This window comes from Hemicordylus capensis, chromosome 4, assembly GCF_027244095.1.
Source record: "Hemicordylus capensis ecotype Gifberg chromosome 4, rHemCap1.1.pri, whole genome shotgun sequence".
NCBI lineage: Eukaryota > Metazoa > Chordata > Lepidosauria > Squamata > Cordylidae > Hemicordylus > Hemicordylus capensis.
In genome coordinates, this window is record NC_069660.1 from 49,640,715 (window position 1) to 49,667,548 (window position 26,834).

Sequence of the window (26,834 nt, forward strand, 5' to 3'; positions counted from 1 at the left end):
GAGCAGCCCCTGCTGAACATAAAGCCTTTCCTTTACTCAACATTAATACTTCTTAAGAGCCTCATCCAATCATGGGATCTGGCATGCTTTAGACACAATGTCAACTGTGCAATTAGCCACTTGCCTGGGACAAACAGCCAGGTGGCAAAATGAATTGGCTCATCCATATCTCTCTCTCTCTCTCCTTGCCCTCCTGACTTTAAGGGCCATTGGCTCTTTAAGACTAAAAGAGAAAACATAGCTGTGTTCTATTTTTCTCCGGCTAGAAACAGCAGCACAGGGCAATCCCTGCTGCTATCCTGGGCTTTAAAGGACTAGAACAAGCATCTGGGGTGCCATAGAGTAAGAAAGAGAAGAGCAGCGACGACCAGCAAGTACCCCTTGAACTACTGGCAAAGCTGAATCAGTCAACTTTCAAACACAAATGTGAAGTAAGCTGGATTTCTGGGTCATCTTTAGGGATGTGCATGGAACCAGCGGGGGCCAGTTCGATGGCGGAGACTGGGTGGCTTTAAGGGCAGGGGAGGATGCACTCCCCACCCCGCTGCATTTCCCCCGCCAGCGCACATCTCGCTAAAAGCCCGTCAGGGCTGCAGCATACCTCCCTGCTGCCCCACTCCAACATTAGGCAAATGTGTGCGCGCAAGCGACATGCACCGTCACAGCTGCTACTTCCGTATAATGTCAAAGTGGAGGGGGGGAGGGAGGTATGCTGCCGCCCCAATGGGCTTTTAGCAAAATGTGCACCGTCAAACCTTGAGCCGGGCAACGTCCGAACCTGTTCGTGCACATCCCTAGTCATCTTATGTAATGTGTCAACACTACAAACAGGTACATACTGAACTGTTTGTGTTCGACATTATCATATACAATCAGGTGCAGGATTTCAAGTTTTGAGAATCTCAGCTTTCATTTTAAAAGTCTAACCTCAAGTCTGCGGGTGTAAACTGGAAAAAAGAACTTGCAGTGTTTGCAGAAGTCTCCAATGTTTCGAGTAAATAGCTTCTACTTCCAGCCCATTTGATTTATCCTCCCAGTCATGATTTTCTCTCATACACCCCCTCCTATACTTGTACCCATAATTTGCCTGTTCCCACAGTACTTTTCTTTTCCAGATTCTGCAGATAATCCAATAGCTGTTGTAAAATAAGGCAAAGTAACAGAAAACATCCCATACCATCTTTTGCAGGTTTTCCTTATGATATGGTCTATGGCAGGGGTAGGCAACTTTGGCTCTCCAGCTGTTGTTGAACTATAACACCCATCACCCCCAGCCACAATACACTGTGGCTGAGGATGGTGAGAACTGGAGTTCAACATCAGCTCAAAGTTGCCTATGCCTGGTCCATGGCTTGTGCATTGATAAAATGAACTGAAAGCAGGAGTTGGAGAAGCACAGTATGAAGTCTGGAATTTCTTTTGAGGAAGAACATGCATGAGCAGTGTTATCAGGGATACAATGGTCCTGTAGTCCTGGAAAGAGCACTACCTAATTTGCAGTTGCTTTGCAAATGTATGTATGTATTTGTTTATTTTGGCCCAAGGCCAGCATAGTTGCTTTGCAAATGGTACTATATTAGATTTTTAGTTGGTGCCCCCATGTTGTCTGAATGTGAGAGTCAGTTATTTGTTCCCCTGCCACAGCCCTCTGTTTATCAACCGTATCTTCACCAGAACCATTTTGTGCAAGGTTGTCCATAAAAAGGATTGGGGACATGTCTTGTAGCGAATGAAGTTTCCACACACACAAAAACACATTCTGGACCCATGGAAGACTTACCTTTAGCTTCCATGCAGCAAGAATTTTGCTTGTCAGTTGCAAGAATTCTGACCTGAAGTCTTGATATTTAAGTCTCAGAACAAATCAAAATGCCGTAACCAGGGCAATGACATTCCTGGGCATATGGCATCAGTGAAATAATGGCCTTCTTGTCTTTTTTTAGATTTATAAGTTGCCAATCTTTTATTAACCAAAACACAGAGCTCCTTGAAAACTTACAAAATACTTGCAGAGTTTGGGGAAGAATTTGGCTTTTTTTCAGGTAGCACAGTCCACAAGAGACTGGACATTAAACATAGCAAACAAAGAAAACTTTGTTTTCATTACAACTTTCTTATGTAGCTTCATTCTTCAGCAATTCTCTCAGATTGCAGCTGTCCCTGTCCACATTTTAAAAATAAATAAATAAAGCTGAGCACTCTTGAACATATTAGCTGTCTAAGCTTGTTAAGTGTGACTCAAATGAATCATTACAATTCTGTGATCATGGAGGAATTTGGCAACAAGCCAAAAAGCAAGAGAGAAAACTACTTAGTCCACAAAAGGCACCAAATTTCATGTTTTTTCCAGCTATTGTTACTTTAATTTGTAAATCTAAACAGAGGGATTAAATAAAGCACATGGTGACTTTTGAACCAGGAGAATGGGAAGAACCATTTTCTTGAAGGTGTTAAATTATAGAGAAAGCTAAGAATAATTAACGAAGTGAAAAATCAAAGATCTGTTTACAAAATTACAAGGAATAATGGGATGTCATAAATGCTGGTTGTCATAAATGTTGGTTCTATAAACAGAGATAGCTGAATAAACTGACAAATGAAAGGCATAGAGAGAAACATTGGTCCTACCGTGAAGGGTTCTTTCTCCTCTGAAGTAGGGTTAACTTCCACTCCTTGCTCCCGATAGACAGGAAATCTCAGGTGTTTTTCAAGTAGCTGAAGTCCGTCCCCCTTCTCCCAGCATGCTCAGGTGTGATTCCCCAGTTCCGACTGTCGCATTTCATGATTTGTCTGCAGAACTCCACAGTTTTGATGATTTGGCTGCGGAACTCCACAGTATTGTGGAACTAGAGGTTAGCACGCAAAGGGAGTAGGATAGAGGACGGAAGCCCTGAGATATTAATCAAGGCAAAAACGGAGGTTGTTCCAAGATTAGCATCGGAACAATTAGTCCCGAAGGTTGGCGCAGAGAGGCATGGCCTGACACCACACTAGTCCCTGATCCACGGGTGGGCCGCATGACCTCCTACTTCAGAGGAGAAAGAACCCTTCATGGTAGGACCAATGTTCTCCCTCGAAGTAGGAGGTCACGGCTCACAAAGGGACTTACCAGAGCAGCTATAAATTACCATAGGGGGGGGGGAGTGGATCAGTTCTGTCCCAATTGCTGGAGCACCTGTCCCCCAATTTTGTAGTGCTTGAGAAAGGGAGAAATGGCAGGCCATGTGGATGCCCGGCATATTTCCCCTAGCGGCGCCTGTGCTGTGAAAACTACCGAGGTGGCTGCCCTGTGGTAGAGAGTGCTATGATGCCCCATGGAAGCTGGGTTGACGGGGCTTGGTAGGCTGTGGTGATGTGTGCCTTCGGCCAACGAGCTAAGGTCACCTTAGGCGCCTTAGAGCCCTGTGAAGTCGCGTGGAGGGGCCCACGGAGGGCCTCGGACCGCCTTAGGTCCTTTGTCCTTTGAATGTAGGTACCTCAGGCCCTGCAACCCTCCAGGGAATGCCAACTGCGTACAAGGGAATGTATGGGCTTGGAAGACTGAGTTTGTTAATATATTTAATTCTTTATTTTGACCAAGGTAGGGTCAAAGGACCCTATGTCTGGCTGGAAGACGCCGAGCTCCCTTCAAACCGAGAGCGCCCCCCGATTCCAATACTCTGTGTGCCAGAGTGACCATCACTAGGAGAGGACCTTGTCGGATAGCTACTTTAGCGGGATAGACAAGATCGGTTCAAAAGGGGCCCATATGAGGGCATTCAGGACCTTATTGAAGTTCCATGAAGAAAGGCGATGAGTCAGTGGAAGAGCAATATTGGTAGCTCCTCGAAAAAACAAGAGAATGGGGGTGGAGTTGAATACTCCCTGCTCTCCTCAGGCTCTGGACCGAAGCTAAGACTGAGGTCTGTTGTTTCAGAGTAATGGGTCTCAGGCCCTGGTCCAGGCCTGCCTGTAGGAAGGGAAGGCCGGATCTTGGGGGACTTTGGCCAAGCATATATCCATTATTGATTGATTGATTGATTGATTATGCCTAGCCCATCTAAGGCGGCCTTTCTGAGGAAGACGGCCCAAGTCATCTGGTAATTCCTACTGGTGCTTGGCGCCTAGTGGCCCAGATTGTGTCTTTCACCATCCTGGAATAGCCCTCTCTTCGCTAACAGCGTGCAGTTAACTACAGGCATGTAGTGGAGCCATGCCCAGTCTGGCTGAAGCAACAGCCCTTGGGTAAGAAGGTCCGGCCGTTGCAGTAGAGGCATTGAGGCCGCGACAGAGAGGGGTACCAGTCCGGCGAACCATGATAGCCTTAGAGTGGGGCCCCTAGATTACCTGTGCCCTTCTCTGTCAGAGTTGTGCCATCAGCCTTGGACGACAATCTACCGAGGTGAGGTCATCCAGGAGACCCTGCAGCTAAGGAGAGTCGAGTGCGTCCATGCCCTCCGTGAGGTGGTGGCGGCACCTCGTGAAGAAGTGGAGAAGCTTTTTTATTAATTTTATGATCATTATCATTATCAACATTTTATCTCCCACTTATTATTATTATCATCATTATTACTACATTTATATCCCGCTCTACCTCCAAGGAGCCCAGAGTGGTGTACTACATACTTGAGTTTCTCCTCACAAAAACCCTGTGAAGTAGGTTAGGCTGAGAGAGAAGTGACTGGCCCAGAGTCACCCAGCTCGTTTCATGGTTGAATGGGGATTTGAATTCGGGTCTCCCCCGTCCCAGTCCAGCACTCCAAGCACTACACCATGCTGGCTCTTCAAGGAGCCCAGAGCGGTGCACTACATACCAAAGTTTTTTCTCACAGCCAACCTGTGAGAGAGTGACTGGCCCAGAGTTGTCCAGCAAGTATCATGGCTGAATGGGATTCGAACTCGGGTCTCCCGGGTCCTAGCCCTAGTCCTAGTCCAGCATTCTAACCACTATACCCGCTGTTTGTGGGACACAAAGGATCGCAAACACGGTCGCAACGGATCCACCTGGGGATCCCCAGGCATTGCTGTATGTAAATGCACACCTCAGGATGGAGAGCCCACTCCGACTGGTCCACTGTCTGGCAGCTGAGCCAGTCTGCCTGGACATTGGATGCGCTGCCCCGATCAAAGCTAGGTGACTTTCTGCCCACTGGAAAAAAGGGGCATTGGTCGCCTTCATCAGGATGGATTTGGTCCACCCTTGGATACGCATGGGCCCTGGCTATCATGTAGTTGGTTATCACCAATACATGCCGCCCCTGTAAGCGGACTGAGAAATGGGCTACAGCCAACCTGATGACTCTTAGTTCTAGCCAACTGATGTTGTGTAGGGCCTCCTGAGGGGACCAGAGGTCCTGCACTGAAGCTCCTCGCAATGTACCCCCCAGCTGGTCAGGCTGGCGTAGGTTGTGTCAGTGACCCTGTTAGGTTCCCTCAGGAAGTTTCCTCTTGTCACCGCTGGGGAGGGCCCCCAGAGGTGAAACTGCTGCACTTGCAGCAGCAGAAGGCCCTCCCAACAAGCAGTTGTGATAATGTCTGGAATGGCATGGTCCCGGGCAGGAGCCTGCCCAGGTGCGTCTATTCAGGAGCTAAGACAGGAAGGAACTGGGGAATCACACCTGAGCATGCTGGGAAAAGGGGGATGGACTTCAGCTACTTGAAAAACACCTGAGATTTCCTGTCTATTGGGAGCAAGGAGTGGAAGTTAACCCTTTGTGAGCCGTGACCTCCTACTTCGAGGGAGAATGTAGGTTTGGCAATACATTTGCATGCTATTGGTTTCTTATGCATTTGCCATTAACAAACCAATTTAAATACAGCTGGTCAGTGTTTAGGACACAAGAATAGTAATAAAACTGCAATCCTTTAGGCTCAGGTAAATTGCTTAAAGTTTGATTCCACATTCAGTTTCTCACCTCAGCTTCATTTGCAAATAAGTAGTACATTTGGTATCAGTAGTTCTTTTGGCGGGGTGAAAGGAAAGACCATGCGCTAGAAAGAACAATAATTTTTTACTCCATGCCAAGCAAGTTGTGCTCTAGGCCTTGTACAACTTAGGTTCTCCAGGAAAGAGACTTGACCACTTATAAGCAGAATCATCTTGGAAATGAGAGATGAAAGTGCTAAAATCTATAATGGATGAGCTTTTCTCTGGGATTCTCTTAGCAACAGGTAAGACACTATAGAAACTTCCAAATGATAGTGAACAGGCTGTTGCGCTTATTTGATGAATAAAATTGTACAATCTCTCCCATCTACATTAAAGGTGTTTTTAGGAAGATTATTTTCTGGGTGTTAGTCATGCTGATTTAGCACATCTAACATCAATGATAAGCCATATAGGGCCTGTGCCAAACCTTGACATGCTGATCCCTGTTAGTTCAAATGACAGACTAGGAGATTAGTAGAATAGAACACCACAGGTGGCACAGGCCAAACAGCAGTTTCCCTCAAGATATAAGCCCCTACATAGCTCTATTGCTGGAAGGTCTTTGAGCCCTTCTGGTTAAGGACTTAATTGTGCACAGAAGGATTCTGTGCTGAGAATAATGACAGAGACTGTGTTTGGACTAGGGATGTGCACGAACGGAGGTTCAGCACCGTGGGGAGGGGAGGGGGATTTTTTTTTTTTTTTAAAGGAGAGTCTGCTCTCCGCCACCGCATGCAGCTTCCTGTGGCGGCGGCACTTGGCCCAAGAACCCCCACGTGGAACCCCCATGTGTAGGCACCATTTGCATGGTCAGTGTGGTTTTGCTAACCACGCAAATGGCACCTGTGCCTGTGCAGACACCATTATTATTATTATTATTATTATTATTATTATTATTATTATTATTAACATTTATATCCCGCTCTTCCTCCAGGGAGCCCAGAGTGGTGTACTACATACTTGAGTTTCTCTTTCACAACAACCCTGTGAAGTAGGTTAGGCTGAGAGAGAAGTGACTGGCCCAGAGTCACCCAGCTAGTTTCATGGCTGAATGGGGATTTGAACTCGGGTCTCCCCGGTCCTAGTCCAGCACTCTAACCATTGCACCGCGTGTGGGTTCTTGGACCAAGAGCCACTGCAGCAGGAAGCTGCATGCAGTGGTGGAGAGCAGGTAAGGACCTGGTCTCCTTAAAAAAAAAAAAATCCTGCTCTGCAGCACCGAACCAGTTCAGACCTTGTCCAAATTGGTTTGGTGCCAAACCTGTGCACGAACCTTGGTTCGTGCCCACCCCTAGTTTGGACCTAGCCCAAGTCTCTCTTACACATTGTTCCCACTAACCAACGCAAGAGTTCCAAGGCAGAGCTGCTGAACTGGGTAATACCTTCATAATTCAAAGAGATGCCCAAGTTTAGAGCACCTTCCCACATATTCAGGACTTCAGTCACTACATAGTACTGAGCCTGTAAATCAGATGCAAGTGCTTCTGATCTGTTCCTATCCATTCTCTTCAATATTTGCACCTGGAACAAATTTAGACAGAACTAAACCAAGGTAAAGTCTGAAGGATTCTGTGCCATATTGGAAGAGCAAATACATTCTATTACACTGTACTTACTATTGCTTTATAAAATCAGGTAGGTTGTTCTGCTTAATAGGTAATGTGGTTCAACTGTCCCAAGAATATAACTATTTTATTTATTGCATGTTTATCCTACCTTTCTTTCAAGGAACTCAGAGTGGTATACATGGATCTCCCCATGTTATCTTTCCAATAACCCTGTAAGGTAGGTTAGGCTCAGAGAAAGTGCCTGGCCCAAGGTCATCTAGTGATTTTCATGGCCAAGTGAGGGTTCAGGTTGGGCAGTTAATGCAATCCAAAATCCAAATGTTGCCAAGGATAGTATCTGCAATATCACTTCTCTCCTTAATTGGTTTTGAACAAGTCTATCTCAAAAGGAATGGAAACATACTGTAAAAGAAAGTGATTCACCAAAGTGGTAGCAGTTATGCTGCATCTGTTAGAATTCCCTGGCTGTGTCTTGGATGGCCAGTTGCCAAGACAATAACCATTATATTCTGTTATAGCAAATGGTCAGCTATGATTCTGAGGAACTAAAATATGCCCTTTCCTGTTAGCTGTAAACAAAAGAGACTGCACTCTTAAAAATATGCAGCCACTGCTTAAATCAGGCATCACTACTTTACCCTACCTTCTGATATACTGGACCAAACTATCTAAATTTTGTGGTTGCTGCACACAGAAAACTCCCCCAAATAAACTATGAGGCTGTTCTCATGCACAGCCAAGACTGGGCTTGGCTGCACATGAGAACCCGGGAAGCTGACCAGCTGCCAGCGCTGTTACTGCAGCAAACCCGCATGCGGAGCCCACCTCTTAAACAGGTTAAGAGAGTGAGTGCTCCCTTAGCCCCATTTTTTTGACCGTATGCAGCAGCGGCTGCTTTTGGCTGGCACTGTGGCAGTGACAGGTGCCTGCTTGTGCATTGTAGGATTTCTGGGAGCCAGGATGATGTGTCCCAGCCTCCGACCCTCTGTGCTGCGATCTGGGCAGGCGATCTGTATGCCCAGAGCATGGACCCAGCAATCATCTGTGGGGGACGTGAGCTTCTCTAGCCTTCCTCCTCACGCACCCTCAAGCCCTTCTTACTGATCATGAGAAAGGGCCCTATGTAGTATTAGCATATACATTGTCAGAGAAGTACTTTATAGTCAGCTAAGGGCCTGAAGAGCTTAGGGTCATCTTCTTATATCTGACTGGGCAGGGGGAGGTGATAATCTAGAGAAACAACTGAAATTTTGAGATGACAGAGATTCCAAAACCCATTTCTGAAGCTGCAGATATGTGGGGCTAGATGCAGCAGTGACACCTCCTCCATCCACACAGTTTGGGCTGGTAAAAGGTTTTGGCGGTCACATTGCTAGAATCCGCCCTTGGCATCTCCCTGCCTTACTGGACTGACATTAGGAGCAGAAGCACAAAGCACAATGCTTGTATGTTTACAACCACTATAGGCAAATGACTGCCTAAATCCATGGGTGAGTGGGAAAAATGGGAAAGATTTTGAAGAGAGGACTACAGTCTCTTTGAAGAGGGGACTACAGTCTCTTTGAAGAGAGGACTACATCCATGGCTACAGTCATGGATAAAATTATTACAACATGTTCTCATATTGCTGCCCTTGCCTTCTGGGCCTAATGAAGATCATCGTTGCCCTGTATAATGGTGTGGCTAACAAGAGTGAGAGAACTGCCAGATATATAAGCAGATACAGCAAAGAAGGAAAATGTAGAGAAGCTTATATCCAGGAAAAAGACTTATAGCAGATGTTGCTTTAGTAATTGTTTAGTAATTTAGTAATTGTTCTTATGGAAAGAATCTAGGCAAACTGACTAAAAACAAGGCAACCCTGCTCTATTAAAAATGGATGGATTTGTCTGTTTAGAGACCTGCAGAATCTACTTTGTTTTTACTAAGGGGTCCACTAATCAGAGTTAGGGATGTCCACGGAACTGGTCCGGTGCTCTTTTTCTGGAGAGTCCAACCGGTTCCATCAACCGGTTCTAAACCAGTTCGAATGAGCATGTGGGGGGTGGGTAACTTTAAGAGGCAGGGAAGGCACTGCCTACCTGCCAGCCCCCACCCTACCACTCTTCCCCCGCTGGTGCTCTCTCCAAAAGCAGGCACACAGGACTACAGCGTTCCTCCCTGCGCCCCATTCTGCACCGCCACGCAAATGGCCGGTGCACATGCATGCCGTGCACATGCGCATCAGCCATTTGTGTGGCCATTTGCATGGTGGGGCTGGCAGGTAGGCAGCACCTTCCCTGACTCTTAAAGTTAACCCCCTGCCTTCCCAGGAGTGCACAGAACTGGTTCCGTGCACATCCCTAATCAGAGTCAGGTATCATATGGTGGTGGCTGTGGTGGAGGGAGCAGACATGCGCTGAGAATTAAGAAACAAGATTTTGTTTTCTGTACCTGAACCAAGATCACAATCCCCCCACCCTCTCTCCCCCTCCCCCTCCAGGTTTTTCTCCTAAGCTTTCTATGTTTCACCAGCCTAATTTAGAAAATGCACACATTTTGCTGCTATTGTTAAACAATTAGAAGTCAGGACATCTTGCTGACAGACTCTAAATCACCCCAAGATCTACCAATAGATCCTGATCTGCCCGCTCCTCCTTTAGAGGATAAATATATTATGCCATTACAAAAAGTCTCTACCTTGGCAAAATGCAAGTTGTTTATCACCAGGTTACCCACTTTTAAAATCCTTCCAAATAGTTGATACCAATTTGCTCCAAGAGAACCCTGAGCACACTGATGGCTACCCATAATATAAAATGGGGGAACAGGCTAACTGTAGGGGATGCTAAGGAGAACGTGGGGAACACAGCAAATCACACCATAAAAAGAAGTCAGCAGCGTGACACTGTTGCAAGAATGCAAGAAATGAGAAACGTTGGAAGGAAAAGAGGAAATAACATGGGAAATAGATTCGTGGGGCTCTAGGGCACGAAATGATTAGATAGTTTTAAGGGGAGGGGTGTTATAGACAGGGATCTTCTGTAGCAGATCCACTCACATGAAGGTGATGTCTGCAAAAGGTGCCAAAGAGTCTAAATCCAGGTAATGTAGGGGAGGAGAGCACTATAGTATTTCTACAACAAATCCAAAGCACTTTGCTGCTCAGATAACAGCGTCAGAAGCAAGCCAAGGCTGGGAAGTCATCAGAGTCAGGTGTGGGCACAACAAATGTGAAAGAAAATGTCCCAACATAAGCACAAGTGATTCATATAAGCAAATGCTTTAGATACCAAGCCCAACACTGTTTATAAGAAACTGTTTTGGCAACCATTTAAAGCTCTGTGTTTAGGGACCTAAAGTGCTTATCTGACCACCTACTGCTCATGCACAACTTTCATTTATTGACTTTAAAGCCCTCCAATTACATACCTGCCAACATGTCCCTATTTTCCCATTCAGGTGAATGGGGAAACAGGGACATGTTGGCAGGTATGCAGTTACCCATCCCTTTATTCCTGCCATCACACAGTTCAAGTGTTCTCTTCAAAATCTATAAAAGCTCAAACATAGGCTTCATTATGGAATATGCAAATTGATCAACTTCATGCAAATATGCTAACATATATATATATTGCCTCTGTCTAATTTTGAATGACTGATATTAATTCTATGGCAAAGAATCGGGATCTGGGAGGGGTAGGCAATATAGATCAACAGAGGAACTGTTCATAAATACTGAGGTTAGAACAGAAGGCTTACATTACAGGAAACAACAGCCAGTGTTAAACATTACTATTTTCAAGGAATATTTTTTAAGACAGATGAGCAACAGAACATTGAGGTCACTTGAGGAGGTCCATCTCCAGTTGCCGCCAACTCGTTTGGTGGCTACACAGAGACGGGCCTTCTCGGCTGCTGCCCTGAGATTGTGGAATGCGCTCCCTGCTGAGATACGATCCTCCTCATCTCTGGCAATTTTCAAAAAACACCTGAAAACACATCTCTTCAACCAGGCTTTCTCAGCTTTTAAAAACTTGTTTTTAAATTCTTCTGATTATTTAATTGTTGTTTTACGATGTTTTTAATTGTTAATTATTGTTTTATGCTTTATTATTTTTGTTTTAATTATTAACTGATTTTAATGGTGTTTTAATGTAAACTGCCCTGAGCCTTTTGGAAGGGTGGTATAAAAGTTTTAATAATAAATAAAATAAATAAATAAACAGAACAGGTTTCTTCCCTAGGGACAACAAAACAGGATCCCTCCAAATAAACTAGATAAGATGGACTGGAAATTGTTTAATCTCAGTGCAGAGAGCAAGATAGATGCCACAAGATCCTTACAACCCCCTTTATTTATAAATAATCTATACAAATATAACTAGACCATACGTCATTACATGCAGTTGCTGAAACAATATTTAGCACCAAACAAAACAAAAACCTTGCACCTGGAGCATAAACAAAATATTTCTATACATAGCAACAGGATGAATGAAACCCATACACACACCTGGCTCAAGAGAACATCCTCCCCGCACTGCTACTATCCCAACCTAATTTTCATGTGTATAAGCAATATTTATTTTGGTAAATCTCATACCTGACAACATGTCCCTATTTTTCTATTTAGATGAATGGGGAAATAAGGACATTTAGGCAGGTATGGAATCTACAGACCAATCTTCAGTCCCATAAAAGCAGTCCGACAAGCATCTTTAAATCAGATTTAATTATGAACCGATAGGTACCAAGGGTGATACTGATACAGACAGTGAACATTATGTAGGAAGGCTAGAAGTATAGGACTTTCAAATCTACTCTGTCTACACTGTATGATCAACCAAATGGAAAGGATTAGAAAAATGATTTATGAATCTAGGAAGCTGGATTCCTTTAAGGAATCCTAGAAGTATGAATCTACATCTCATTGGCCTGCTGTTATTACTGTATTTAAATTTTAAAGGGAAGAAATGGCATTAGATTGTACAGATTGTGGCAGGTCTTCAAATATAGTCAGAGCATTTTTCCTGAGAATGAGGAGGAAGCTCATTATGGCAACTGTAACAGGACAGATTTACTAATAATCTTAGGAGGCACCCCTTCCCTGAACAGAATTGTCTTATTTGGTTCCTCAGGCATAAAATCTAGATATCTCCCTATTCTATGACCTTCAGGTACACACACCTTGCCTCGTCCATAACCAGGAGTTGAGCACAAATCCACGTGCTTTTAAGACTGCTGCTGTTATAACATACACTATTAAAACCATGTTTAGATTGCACACCTGATGGTAGTTGCTGTCTCAGTGCCAACTTGTTTCCCAGTGCCTTAAGCATAACGAGATAGGAACATCCCCTTAGCCTTGCATGCTCCTCTCCTGTCTTCCATTTGAACCCCGCTCCTTTGCTTTTTCAGCACCAGCTGTGGTTAATGTTATATCTGCATTGAAAGACCACTAGGTTTAAATCAGGGTCTGAAACCACAGTCACCATGCCTCTGAAATAACAGCAATATTGTACTTTGCCCTTCAGAAGCCTTCAGTTATATCAAAAGAAGGTGCTTTGCTCACTCACTTTGCCACATCATCTACACAAAGCCTTTATAAAATAAGGCAGTTTTTCCGGTTTACAAGTACCATATGTGCCAGTACTCAAAATGACACTTTCCAATGGTAATCATGATAATGAAAGTGAATGCTCTCCATTTACCATCATAATCACATTAACTGGGGCAAATTCAAACAAGGATACTGTGATAACAGTATCCTTCAAATCAATCCCATGCATAAACACACAGGGGCTAAGGTAACCGACCTTATACCTAATGAGGAGAGCTGGTCTTGTGGTAGCAAGCATGACTTGTTCCCTTAGCTAAGCAGGGTCTGCCCTGGTTACATATGAATGGGAGAATACATGTGAGCAATCTAAGATATTCCCCTTAGGGGATGGAGCCGCTCTGGGAAGAACATGTAGGTTCCAAGTTACCTTCCTAGCATCTCCAAGATAGGGCTGAAAGAGATTCCTGCCTGCAACCTTGGAGAAGCTGTTGCTAGTCTGTGTAGACAATACTGAGCTAGATGAACCAATGGTCTGACTCAGTATATGACAGCTTCCAATCTTCCTATATAATAGATCTATAACAAAGAATTCCTATAGTCACAAAACAACACACTGTTTATCAGAATTCTATGAGGCTCTACACACGATCCGTGTGTAGAGCCTGGGAGGGTTCTGCAGGGAGAGCAGGCTTAGTCTGCTCTCCTCACAGATGAGCAGCCGCTTGTTGCTGGGTGGCCAGATCAGCTGCCCACATGACGACCGGCTCTGTCATGGAGCCGGTAGGGGCTGCAGGGATCAGGGGCTGGAAGGGCACCACCGTAGAGACGGGGGCATTTGAAGGAAAGACATTCTGATCTAAAGTAGTCGATGGTTCCGTGGATTCGGAGGGCGCCACACCATTAATTGTTCTCTTTGCCTTGGATAAAAGAATGTCAAAATCTGCTGAAGAAAAAAGCCTAGATGAGTTAGAGGGTACCACCTCCTCATCCGAGAGTTCTCCATCCTTCTTATTTGAGCCAATAGATCCCACAAGTTCTGCCAGTTCCGAGTGCAGGGAATCATAGGCAGAGGCAGGGATGGTGGGTCTGGCTGGAACGGGGTGGTGGTGGAAGGACCTGGGGGGGGCAGATGTGGAGCAGAAGGAGGGAGAATAGGATGAAAGGCAGATGACACAGGGAGCAATACAGGAGGAGGGGTGTGAGGGGGGTCTAGGTCGCTTGGGTCTCTCCTCTCTGGGAGGAGGAAGATGATGAGTGTCTGTGCTGCCTTTTGCGCCTGGGAGGCAGTGGCCTTGGCACGAACAGCCCCCGCTCTGAAACTGGAATGGCTCGCCTGCACAGGCTATATAGTCCAGGGGAGGAAGAAGATAGCCAGTCACTGCCCCTTCTGAAGTGTAGCTGGTGTCAGCTAAGGCAAGGTGCCAGTGGAGAAGGTGCTGCCAGCACATGTATAGGAACCGCAGGTGGCTCATGAGAAGGGCCCACTGGAGGGAGGCTAACCGGAGGTACAGAGGTCTGAATATCCGGAGCCTCAGGTGGCTCATTAAGCGGAGCCGCAGGTGGCTTCAATTTTTTATCTCTCATCCAGCCCATTACTGCCTGTAGGCAGGCATTTAGAGAATGAATACCATTTCCTGAAGATGAAAAAGAGAAGTAGATTTAGGAGTCATCAGCATACTGATAACACCCTGCACCAAATCTCCTGATGACTTCACCCAGTGGTTTCATGTAGATATTGAAAAGCATTGGTGACAGAATGGAGCCCTGAGGGACTCCATATAACAGCCCCAGTTTTGAGGAACAACTGTCACCAAGCTCCACCATCTGGAATTTACCCGAGAGATAGGAGCGGAACCACTGCAAAGCAGTGCCCTCTATCCCCAACTCCCCCAGGCGATCCAGAAGGATACCATAGTTGATGGTATCAAATGCTGTCGAGAGATCCAGAAGAACTAGCAGAGTCACACTCCCTCTGTCAATTCCCTGGTAAAGGTCATCCATCAGGCCGACCAAGGCTGTCTCAACCTCATAGCCAGCTCTAAAGCCAGTTTGAAATGGGTCTAGATCAGGGTTTCTCAATGTGTGGGTCCCCAGATGTTATTGGACTTCAACTCCCATAATCCCCAGCCCCAGTAGCATTTGGTTGGGAATTATGGGAGTTGAAGTTCAATTACATCTGGGGACCCACACGTTGAGAATCCCTGGTCTAGATAATCAGTCTCCTCCAAAACTGCCTGGAGCTGGTTGACCACCACCCTCTTAATCACCTTGCCCAACCAAGGGAGATTGGAGATTGGCCTGTAACTATCCGTTGCTAAGGGGTCCAGGGAAGGCTTCTTAAGGAGAGGTCTAACCATTGCCTCCTTCAGACAAGGAGGCACCCTACCCTCCCTCAGTGATGCATTTATGATATTAACTATGCCACCTCCAACAATCTCCCTGCTAGATGGAAGCAGCTAAGTAAGGCAAGAATCCAGAGAACAGGTGGTAGGCCGCACTGCCCCAAGCAGCTTGTCCACATCCTCAGGAGTCACATAGAGGCTATTCTTACAATGGGAGAAAAACGGGCTAAAGGAGCCCAGCCCGGTTTTTTTCCTGCATAGGAGCTCATCAGGAGGGTTGTATACTGAGCATGCTCAAGACAGAACTGGTGCTCATTGTAGGGGCTCACAATCTGAGGGATGAGTTAGATCTTCCTCTGCTGGATGGGGTTACACTCCCCCAGAAGGAACAGGTGCGCAGCTTGGGAGTATTCCTGGACCCAGACCTCACCCTGGTATCTCAGGTGGAGGCCATGGCCGGGGTGCTTTCTATCAGCTTCAGCTGATTCGACAGCTGTGCCCATTCCTTGACAAGGATGACCTCAAAACAGTGGTGCATCAGCTGGTCACCTCCCAGCTTGACTACTGCAATGCGCTCTATGTGGGGCTGCCTTTGTACATAGTCCGGAAACTTCAGTTAGTTCAAAATGCGGCAGCCAGATTGGTCTCTGGGGCAACCCGGAGAGATCATATTATGCCTCTATTGAAACAGTTACACTGACTGCCAATATGTTTCTGGGCAAAATACAAAGTGCTGGTTATTACCTTTAAAGCCCTGAACAGCTTAGGTCCGAGTTATCTTAGAGAGCGCCTTCTTCTGCATGATCCCCACTGCACATTAAGGTCATCTGAGGAGTTCCGCCTCCAGTTACCACTGGCTCATCTGGTGGCTACTCAGAGGCGGGCCTTCTCTGTAGCTGCTCCTGGGCTGTGGAATGCACTCCCGGCAGAAATCTGTAATTTGAGTTCATTACTATATTTCAGGAGAGCCCTTAAAATCTGTCTGCTTGGCTTGGACTTCCAAGGTTTTCTAACTACTGTAAACTGTTTTAAATGGTTTTAAATGGTGCCCTGGTTTTCCAGGGTTTTTAGCTGTTTGCGTGTTTAATTGGTTTTATACTGTTTTTATAGTTTTGATTTTAATTGTTAACCACTTTTAATTGTTTTTACCCTGAGCCATTTTGGAAGGGCAGTATATAAATTGAACGAATGAATGAATATGTATGTATTTTACATACAGACCTCCAAAACACTTCCCCAAAGCTGTAACCTCTTAAATAAGCCTTAAAAAACAAAATCATTAAGTTGTCTATATGTGTTTTTTTTCTGGGTTTTAATTAATTTTTAAACATGTAGCACCTTTTGGGGTGGCATGTTAGTGTTCACATTCTTTCCTCTGAATAAGCAAAGCCAAAGGCCTTGTCTGCCATTGTGAAATCTCTGGCAAGTTATAAAAATAATCTTATTCTTGATCCAAGCACTCTGGTGCCAAGTGTTTCAAATACCTTGATATGTGATCAGACCACCATTTCACTAAATAAACATTAACAGCTATTGTTCCATTGTTGTGGTGTGGAGCCCCACGTACAACGCTTCACCCACAGCAGTTTCCAAGCGAGACTACACATTCCCTATTATAGCTATGCCCCCCACCCGTGCAGAGATGAATTGCTACGTTTTCCTGGAGTCTGATAGGCATGACCAAACAGGTCTTTGTTGGCAGGTTTGTCCCTAGCTTAACAAGATTATGTCCCCTAGCACAGACCACTGTTCCTAATTACATCACCATCTAACCTTGTCAAACTAATAGCTTTAGTTATCCTTTTCTTTTGGAGTGCTAATGAACACAAACAAGCACTGTTTTTCCAAACCCCCTTCTTGGTTCTACAACAGAAGGCTTTGTAAGGATACTTCAAGCATGGTGTAATACATTGGTCATATTACTCTGCAAGACTCAGGGACATATTGAAAAGCACTTTTACTTCGAGCACCACTGCAACTGCTTTCAGTTCCTACTGTTTGGATACAGCCTGAATCCCTTGAGCCTGACAGCCAGCATATGCTAAAATTTGTGTGGGCTGCTCTAGGAACCTGGCTTCACACAAGAGTCGTGTGTGTGTGTGTGTGTGTGTGTGTGTGTGTGTGTGTGTGTGTCCTCTGGCTGGAATATCTGTCCACTTGTTTTTATCTTGTGTTGTGATTATTCACTGAGGATGTGAGAAACAGAGTATGCCTGTAGCTGATAAAGAGTATCTGTGTTCTGGGGAGAGAGAGAAAAAAAGGGGGGAGGGCACACTAGGACTGGGGAGACCCGAGTTCAAATCCCCATTCAGCCACGACACTTGCTGGGTGACTCTGGGCCAGTCACTTCTCTCTCAGCCTAACCTACTTCACAGGGTTGTTGTGAGGAGAAACTAAGTATGTAGTACACTGCTCTGGGCTCCTTGGAGAAAGAGCGGGATATAAAATGTAAAAAAAAAAAAGTGAGTTATATTTATAACCCACCTTTCAGCGAGACAAGGCCCTCAAAGCAACTCACAATATAAAGTCATAAAAACAACACTCTTATGAGCAACAATGTACATGAAAGTAATCATAAAACTGAATAGTAAATATAGCTAAGTAAAAACAGTCAATACCAGGGACCTAAAATTACATGAGATGCCAAACGCCTTGCAGAATAAGGTTTTATAAACCTCTTAAAGATGCCCACCACTGCTAAATGCTCCTACAGAGTTAGCCTAGCAGTTCTCTCTGGGAAACTAACTTCATAGCAAAGGCACCAACAGGGAGACAGCTCTGCTCCTTGTGCATGTCAATGAATTTAGTCTCAGAAGGCAAAGGTATCTGGAAAAAGAAGACTTCACTTGAGGAACTCAGGATACGGGAGACTGTTCACCCAGAAACAGGTGGCCTCAAATACAACAGTCTGGTGATTCAGTTTTGCATCTAGAAAATGGAAACAGCAGTGGAATCACAGTACATTATTTCCTACTATTCTTTGTACTTGCAGTGATCTGTTGCCATAAGACTGCCTTATTTCATAAAATTACAACTTACATCTTCCTGGGGATCATGGCTTGTGAAAACTAGACCCAGAAAGAGAAAGTGGGAAAAGAGACCAAGTTGCCACTTTACCCAATCAAGCCAAACACTCTACATGGACTAGGGACAAAAGAGTTTCTGCAGGAGATGACCAGTCCATTAGAGGGGACCAGGGGCGTAACAATAGGGGGGGCAGGCAGGACACGTGCCCTGGGCGCCACTTTGTTGGGTCACGTGGGGGGCGCCAAAAAGTGCCACGCCCCCATCCCCCCCTGGATCGCGTGGTGGCGGGCGGAGGCAGATCGTGTGCCCCATGGCTTGTGGCGCACAGTGGCGGCGTGGGAGTGACCGAGTGAGCGCGGCGGTGGCGGGTGGTGGCGGCGGGCGGCGGCGGGAGTGAGCGCGGTGGTGGCGGGCGGCAGCGGATCGCCGAGTGCGCAGAGCGACGCCGAGGTCTGCCGTCTGGCCCGGCATCACTTCCCAACTGGGCAGTTGGGAAGCGATGCTGGACCAGACGGCAGGCCTCGGTGTCGCTCTGCGCACTCGGCGATCCGCTGCCGCCCACCACCGCCGCGCTCACTCCCGCCGCCACCACGCTCACTCCTGCCGCCGCCCGCCACCGCTGCGCGATCCGCCGCCGCCCGCCGCTGCCGCGCTCACTCGGTCACTCCCACGCCGCCACTGTGCGCCACAAGCCATGGGGCACATGATCCGCCACTGCCTGCCACCGCCACGCGATCCGCCGCCTCCCGCCACCGCCGCGGAGTCCAGCCAGGGCGCAGGTATGTGGGGTGGGTGCAATTTCAGGGGCAGAGCTTGCCCTGGGCGCCGTTTTCCCCCGTTACGCCTCTGGAGGGGACACAACTTTAATTATACATAGTAGCCGCTGATCTCAGGAAATTGTAAAGCAACTTCCAGTAGTACAATTTGAAAGGGCCTCAGATAGCATAAACCCATGCCTAACGGTTTTAGTGAGAAGCGTGTGTTACCTTGTCTGACGATGAACGTACACCTCCTCCCCCACTTAAATAGGCTAAACCAAAGAACAAGCAAACCTAAAAACAAAATTAAAAAATGCAGGCATGCCCTTATTCTCAAATCCAGAGTTTAAAATTAACCAACAAAAGCTTTTGTTGATTAAAGTTTGCAGCACTGCTAAAAATGCATACCTAAAAATAGGGTGTAATCCAGTGCACAGTTAATGTGCTTAAATAATCTTTGAGTCAATGGCCTTTAAGCATACTTAACTGTGCTCTGAGTTGTGCTACAGAAGAGAGATAAAACTTGAGGGAGACAATTAGTATCACACAACAGACTACGTGCCACATTTTCCTGCTTAAGAGATCTATTCCTCTATATCCATACTATTCTCTTTCCCCCCGTTTCTCACAGACACTTGATTTTTACATAATGCAAAAACAAAACAATGGTAAATCTACACAAACTGTGAAATGCACAGACTTTATATATACAGTCTCTCTCTCTCTCTCTCTCTCTCTCTCTCTCCAGCTTATCCCAATTGCAGAATTTGGGTTCTGTGGTTCAGACATTTTATTTTTGCAGAAACTAAGGCACTGGCTTTCAATAAACTTACAAGATTTTGTTGTTTTGAAAATGGAAACTCTGACTTCACACTCCCTTTTTATAAGAAAGCTATGATGGGAAACAGAACTCGAGAAAGAAAGCCAACTTCCTTCAAAAACCATATCCCAGTCAAATGCTGTTTAAGAAAATAAGTCACTCTGAATTAGTTCTTTCAGGAATTTCTGTGTTACAGTGTGAAGCCCCAAGTGGCCCTACTTTCCAGACTGTGACTCTGAATCCAAGTTGCAGTCAGTCTGAAAGAGATAGAATCTTGCTAGAAAGTTTCTAAAGGGAACTATTTGAACCCTTTAACTATTGAAAAAAGCTCTAACAACCATGCCAAATTCTAAGAAAGTAAAGCTCAAAACTAAACGTGATCACAGAAGAACTGTGTCTTTAAAAGCAGTTATTTCCCAGTTGTTTCAAACTGTAGAACAAAAGGCATAGGTTGGCTAGGAATGCCACTAATGTAAAGTGTGCCGTCAAGTCAATGTCGACTCCTGGTGACCATAGAGCCCTGTGGTTTTTCTTTGGTAGAATACAGGAGGGGTTTACCATTGCCATCTCCAGTGCACTATGAGATGATGCCTTCCTAAATCTCTGCTGCCCAATATAGGTGTTTCCCATAGTTTGGGAATCATACCAGCGGGGATTCAAACCAACAACCTCTGGCTTGCTAGTCAAGTCATTTCCCCGCTGTGCCATTCACTAGCCAGCCATTATATATGCTCCCCTCCCCTCCCCTCAAACCTGTATGGTACACAGGCAGCGGGCTTAAGAGAGAAGCAGGTCTTTTGTCCTTTACACAGGGATATGGAAATGGTAAGAAACTATGGAAGACCTTTCCTACTGCTTGGAAAGAAGCCCTGCTGTTTCTTACCTTCTCAAAAATGGGAGTGGAAATGAGACCTCTGGGAAGGAGATCTTGTGGTGCTTGGTGTCCCGTTTGCCCCTGGCAAACTGGCATGTGGATTTGTGGATGCCTGAAGGAGGCTCTGGGAGGTAAACAGCAAGCAGGCTGAGGGCTCAGCATATTTCACCCATTTGCCCCTTTTGCTCTTTAAATCAGGTCCATATCCTGCTTGTGTGGGTCAGCACACAACTGGTGCTGACCCACACATAAAGATACAAATCTGCCACGTGTATACTTTGGGCCCAAATCTATTGCAAACATTTTAAAATCCCTCATGTTGATCAATTTTTATTAGTTGTTTGGGCACACAGCAACACTTTCTTTTGCAGCATTCTGGACTATGCAAAAGAGTACAGAGTGTTTCAGACACAAATCTACATAAGATATTCATACTGTACACTATCATCAACATTTTTAGTTTTATCTTATGTACTGTGCTCGTCATGTAACAGATTGTGGGAAACATCTGCCAACATGCACACGAGTTTATTGTAGCTATGCTAAACACACAGAATGATTCAGACCACAAGCAATATTTTTCATGAGGTCACCTACATGGCTTCAGATGGAGGGGGTTTCAGGTAGCTGGCCTATGGAACCAGCACGCATGACAAGTGTAAGTCACATGCTGATAACTGCTAATCCAAATGGCTAGATTGGTTTTAGCCCTAAAAGAATTGCTGTAGTTCAAAAAGTCTGTCATAGTTGATAAAGGTAAAGTGTGCTGTCAAGTCGATTTTGACTCCTGGCACCCACAGAGCCCTATGGTTTTATTTGGTAGAATACAGGAGGGGTATACGATTGCCTCGTTCTGATGATGAGGATTGTCTCCTCCTCATCAGTATGAGATGATGCCTTTCAGCATCTTCCTATACAGTTGCTGCCCGATATAGTACCAGCAGGGCATGGAACTGGCAACCTTCTGCTTGTTAGTCAAGCATTTCCCCGCTGCGCCATTAATTGGTACCTCCTCTAAAACAGTAACTTTTCCCTCACTCCCCATTTAGTACTACAGAGCTAAATCAGCTATGTAAGAAACTGCCGCCTGGACATAATCTTCTTTCACATTTGCTTTGAACATTTACTTTCACTCTGAAGATGCTCTTGGACTCAAAACTTGCAGTGCTTTAAAAAGAAAAGGGGAAAAACTGTTGGCCTAACAGAAGTGGAGGGGAGTTACCCCAGATCAACACAGAATATAATAGAAGAAAGGGGAAAAGAGAGTTGATTCACACAACCACAAGGGGGTAGGCTGGGTGGGGGAAGACAGGAGACTTCCTGTCTTCTCGACAATTTGTTGTTGTTTCCAATTTTTGAGGTGTTCTGAGTGGATCCTTTGATGCAAAATGATAGTGGATTCTTTGGTTATTCATCTTTTATTTTGCATCAAAGAATCAACTCAGAACACCTCAAAAATTGAAGACAACAACAGAACCCAGTTCCCCATGGACTTGTGGTTTGCAGGGTGGTTGGCACCCCATGTGCACTACACCACAACCCACTCTGGCCCACCCTGATACCACCCAAGCGGAGTTATGGGGCTGCTGAAACCCCCATTATGCCCTGGGGGGGGGAAACCTTAAAGATGCAAAAACTTGAAAAATAAACCTTAAAGACACATGAACTTTAAACATTTGTTTTTAAAAATCACCCCTTTGACCAATTCCTTTGAAATTTTGGTGTTAGCTTCCACCCATTGGGCACTACCACCCACCCCATTCTTCTGCCCTCAGAACCCCTTTTTTGCCCTGTCCTACCCAGATAGGGCTGGTCATAAGAATGGACTCAGGGTTTAGAATGAGGGAGATCTTCCCCCCAACCATGATCTTTTATCCTGTCTGAGAAATTTCACAGGTTATACCTAGTTTTATATAGAGAAGATTAAGCAGTTATGCTGTGATGCCCAGCTAGGAAGGTTTGTTTAGTGCTTTGCTTTTAATAGTGTTAACGTCAACAAATGCACTGTTTGTAGTCCCTGCTCTTGAATTAAAAGGAATTTTCAACATTAACTTTGGGGTTTGGGGCAGGGGGAAAACTAATCTTCACTTAAGGAGAATTTTTACATGAGGGCTTAATAATGATTACAATTAACTCATTAGAAACTCCAGGTAGACAAGCCTAATAAACTGTCCACATAAACCTTTCATGAATGCATATGAAACCAGATCCCTGTTTACCCAAGTTTTAATTTATATTATAAGGGGTGACATTACTAGCTGTATGAGCTCAGACTGCCTAAAGGGATTTTCATGTAGAATGCATGTTACAACAAGACACTGTTCCAGCAAGGCAACAAAAACATAGATCAAATAAAGTAAAGAGTAATAGGTATTTGAGAAATGCATACATTTGTTTAATAATTATTTGTGGAAAAAAGGGAAAAGATAAAATAGGAGGACCACTAAAGTATACAAGACCTCTAAGGGAAACAAACACAATCCAAGTTGTGGCATCAGAGGAACATGTATTAAAATAACTTGTGCCTTCATTTTTAAAATCTTATTTCAGTCTTTTAAAATATTTAAGATCAGCATGACTAATTTTTCATCAACTCAAATTATGGATTTTGATGGTAGAGATCTCCCAAACATTCACTGCCTTTTCTTCCAAAAGCATTCCACTTTGAATTTCATAAACTATTTCAGGCTGTGTTCAGATGAGTATGTCCCATGCAAATATCTGTCTGCTGGCAAGCTGGTACAAAGCTAAATGCAATCATTTGAGATCCAGAAAGTATCATGGATATATTGAGCCCTTTCTCACAACCGGTGAGAAGGGCTCCAGAGCGGGCTGTGAGGAAGGCACGTTAGACAGCTTTCCTGCAGACTGCTCCTCCTGTGCTGGGCACGCTCCCCGCATGCCCAGATGATTCCCCACGCTCCCAGGCAGTGGGGAGAGTCAGGGGCTAGGATGTGTCATCTTGGCCCTTGGAAATACTATAATGTACCTTGTTTTGAAGGGAGGCTACTTAGGCGGGTTTGCTGCCATGGTGCTGGCGCCGTCAGGATCAACCTGAATCTGGCGGTTCACACGCATGTGCAAAACCGGGCTGGGCTCCCTTAGCCCGGTTTTGCACGCGTGTGTGAATAGCCTCATTGTCTTTAATACCAGTACAGTAAGAAAAGATGTACTCTTTTCCTGTGATGTGCTACAATGACAGAAGTTTTATGTGACCTCAAAAACAGGAAACCAAGTCTATACTGAGTCTGACATATGTGTCCATCCATGTGAATGAATATTTTAGTACCATCTTTGACCCAACAACAAATAAATAGAGAACATAGTATAAGTAGTACAAATACATAATACCAGGATCTTCATAGTACTATTAAGCAAACTTAAACCATCACAGACCTAACCTTATATGCAGCCTCACAAAATTTGGCTACATACAGTATTATGGGTGCATAACCATCAGCTAAAAGAAAAAGAGTGTATTCATTCTATAGGGCATATTTGATAAGAGAGGAGAAATAAAAGAAATATGAATATCTCTATAAAATGAACAATATAAAAGAGTCACAGACTCAATGGCCTGACCACAGACACATATCTGGCTGTTAAAGGAGATTTTTTGATATCTGTCTTCCAATACCACAAATGGAAGCACATTAAACTGCACAAAGTCCATCCATATCAATTATCTCTAAAATGAGCTTTTTTCATCAGATGTTCTACTATAGGACATATAGTCCTATACTATAGGATTCACAGTATTGTGTCCATATTACCACACAGTTATGGGTCAGCCTGTACACTGTGCCTTATGAGAATGCAGAGGGCCTTGATTCCGGAATAGGTTAGAGGGCTACATGACTTACATGCAATTGAACATAACCTGCTTTAAGCAATAGCAGAAAGCTACAAGCACTTCTTATTTGGGTAGAAAGGGACTTATTTTAATTGCAGGTAGTCTAGCCACAGATTTGGCACTAATGACTAATCAAAATCCCCTTCTTCCCATTATTTTTATCTATGGACAATTAAGGTACTTCAAAGTCAAAATGCTAGAACTCTTGAATTTTGTATATACAAAAATAGTACCTTCTACTTGATAAGCAGCAAGAATTGTCAGTCCTTTCCAGCAAAAAGCTTTGCAATTGCTCAAAGTGTACCCACAAGGTTCTATTTGAAGCCCATGTTATAATACCATAGAGGAGAGAGTTACATTTTTCAGAATGGCCATGGACCTCCAAATTCTGATTCTGAATCTTCCCAACTCTGCTTAAGCAGCCTAGTCCACAGCTGGTGGACACTATGAGACTAGAGCAGCTGAGTCAATGGCAGACAGAGCAACCATGATATCAGAAGGCCTAATGCTAGGCTTGGCAGCTGATGATTGTAATAAGGCCACTGTAATATCAGAGGAGATTAGACAATTGCATGAAGAGAAGCACAGGAGGCACAGAGATCAAGGAGGCTGTTATGGGAGTGACTTAATTACTTCTAAGTAACTTTGTTTAGAATTGGAGCATAAATTATTTTAAATCAAGCATGAAGGGTCATCAAGAGGGAGATTCAAGAATACTTACTGCCCATCATACTGACAGGTCCTGAGCTTGTATCCAATAAAAAGTGCAGCAATATGGAAGAATGCATAACAGCAGCTGATACTAAATTTATGGTTAGAATATAGAGTATAATATTAAGTTCTCAACTATTACAAGTGTCTTTTAATTGATTTATTAATGTATAACTCATCATCACATTTATTTAAAAGCGCATCACAGTGATTTAAATAGAATACTCCCAAGTAAGCAACCTTGAACATACATACTCAGAACTAAGTTCCACTGAAACTTATTTCCATGTTCATGATCAGACTATAAATTCTACTTAGCATTACGTTTTTTATGCCATGTTGTCAGTTTGCCCTCTTTTCCTTGTTCCCAAGAAGATACAAGTATATGATTTGATCTGCTTTTAAATCAGCATAAAATAATAGAAAAAATAGGGGGCAACATCCAAATTAGTTAGTCATGACTAAGCACCATTTAAATCAATGAGTCAAGTTAGTCGTGACCAACTGAAGTCCCATTAATTTTAATGGGACTTAGTCAAGACTTGTTTAGTCTGAATATTCCTCACAATTGTAAGAAAATCCAAATCAACTTAAAATCAAACCAAGCATTCATATTTTCTGCTATTAAAATGATAACTTAAGGGGAAATACTATAGCTGAAATAAGAGTCAACACAGCAGGCCTGCAACTATGGCTTGGTTCAGGCATCACATAGGACTATGGTTTAATCAGGCTTGCACAAGGAAGTTTTCTACTTTTGTTCTCTGAGTATAATAAGCTGAGATCTGCCATGATATCTGAACCCAGCAAATTCTGGGTTCTTTTAACTAGAGTTTCTGAACAAGCGAGGATATGAAACTGACAGAAAGTCTGATTGCCAGTATTTGGATGTTATGGGAACTCCCAGGTTGTTCTAAACAGAGAACAAAAGTAGAACACTTCCTCCTCTCATTACTGGGGTTGAAGTGGGACCATGCAAACTCAGGGCCTGTGACTATTGCAAAGAACCAGGACCATTGTTCTACATAACTCCTAAGCCAGGCCGGTGGGTAAATAAGGCCTCAAACATACTCAGATAAACAGTGGTCAAGACAGGTCAGCACTGTGATCAGCTGTTTGTGAAGGGTAAAGCAGACAGTTAATTTACCTCAATGCTGATATCTGTCCGTTTCTTTTCTTTTTTTAAAGGAACACACTGCTTTGTTAAGAGCTTCTAGATCAGGGCTGCACCATTTTGGCCCTCCATCTGCTGTTGTACTACATCTCTCATCCAGAGTTCCCTCTAATTTTTTTTTATCTGTGCACAGAATCCGTTTTGTTCTGGGTGGCAGTATCATAGGACATAGGAAACTGCCATATACTGAGTCAGACCAATGGTCCATCTAGCTCAGTATTGTCTTCACAGACTGGCAGCGGCTTCTCCAAGGTTGC

General features: G+C 44.5%; 1 protein-coding gene across 7 annotated transcripts in view; it reads right to left on the bottom strand.

Annotated features, from left to right (window-relative positions):
• LOC128324039 (rho GTPase-activating protein 39-like) overlaps positions 1 to 26,834 on the bottom strand; it is a 126,901-nt gene that overhangs the window by 91,366 nt on the left and 8,701 nt on the right. The window contains exon 1 of one of the 7 annotated variants that reach the window (XM_053248135.1): positions 2,629 to 2,658. The exons of the other annotated variants lie outside the window; for them this stretch is intronic. The gene's annotated coding sequence lies outside the window, so the exon portion shown is untranslated. Of the gene's footprint in view, positions 1 to 2,628; positions 2,659 to 26,834 lie in introns of those variants that run through there. 7 annotated transcript variants of the gene reach the window in all.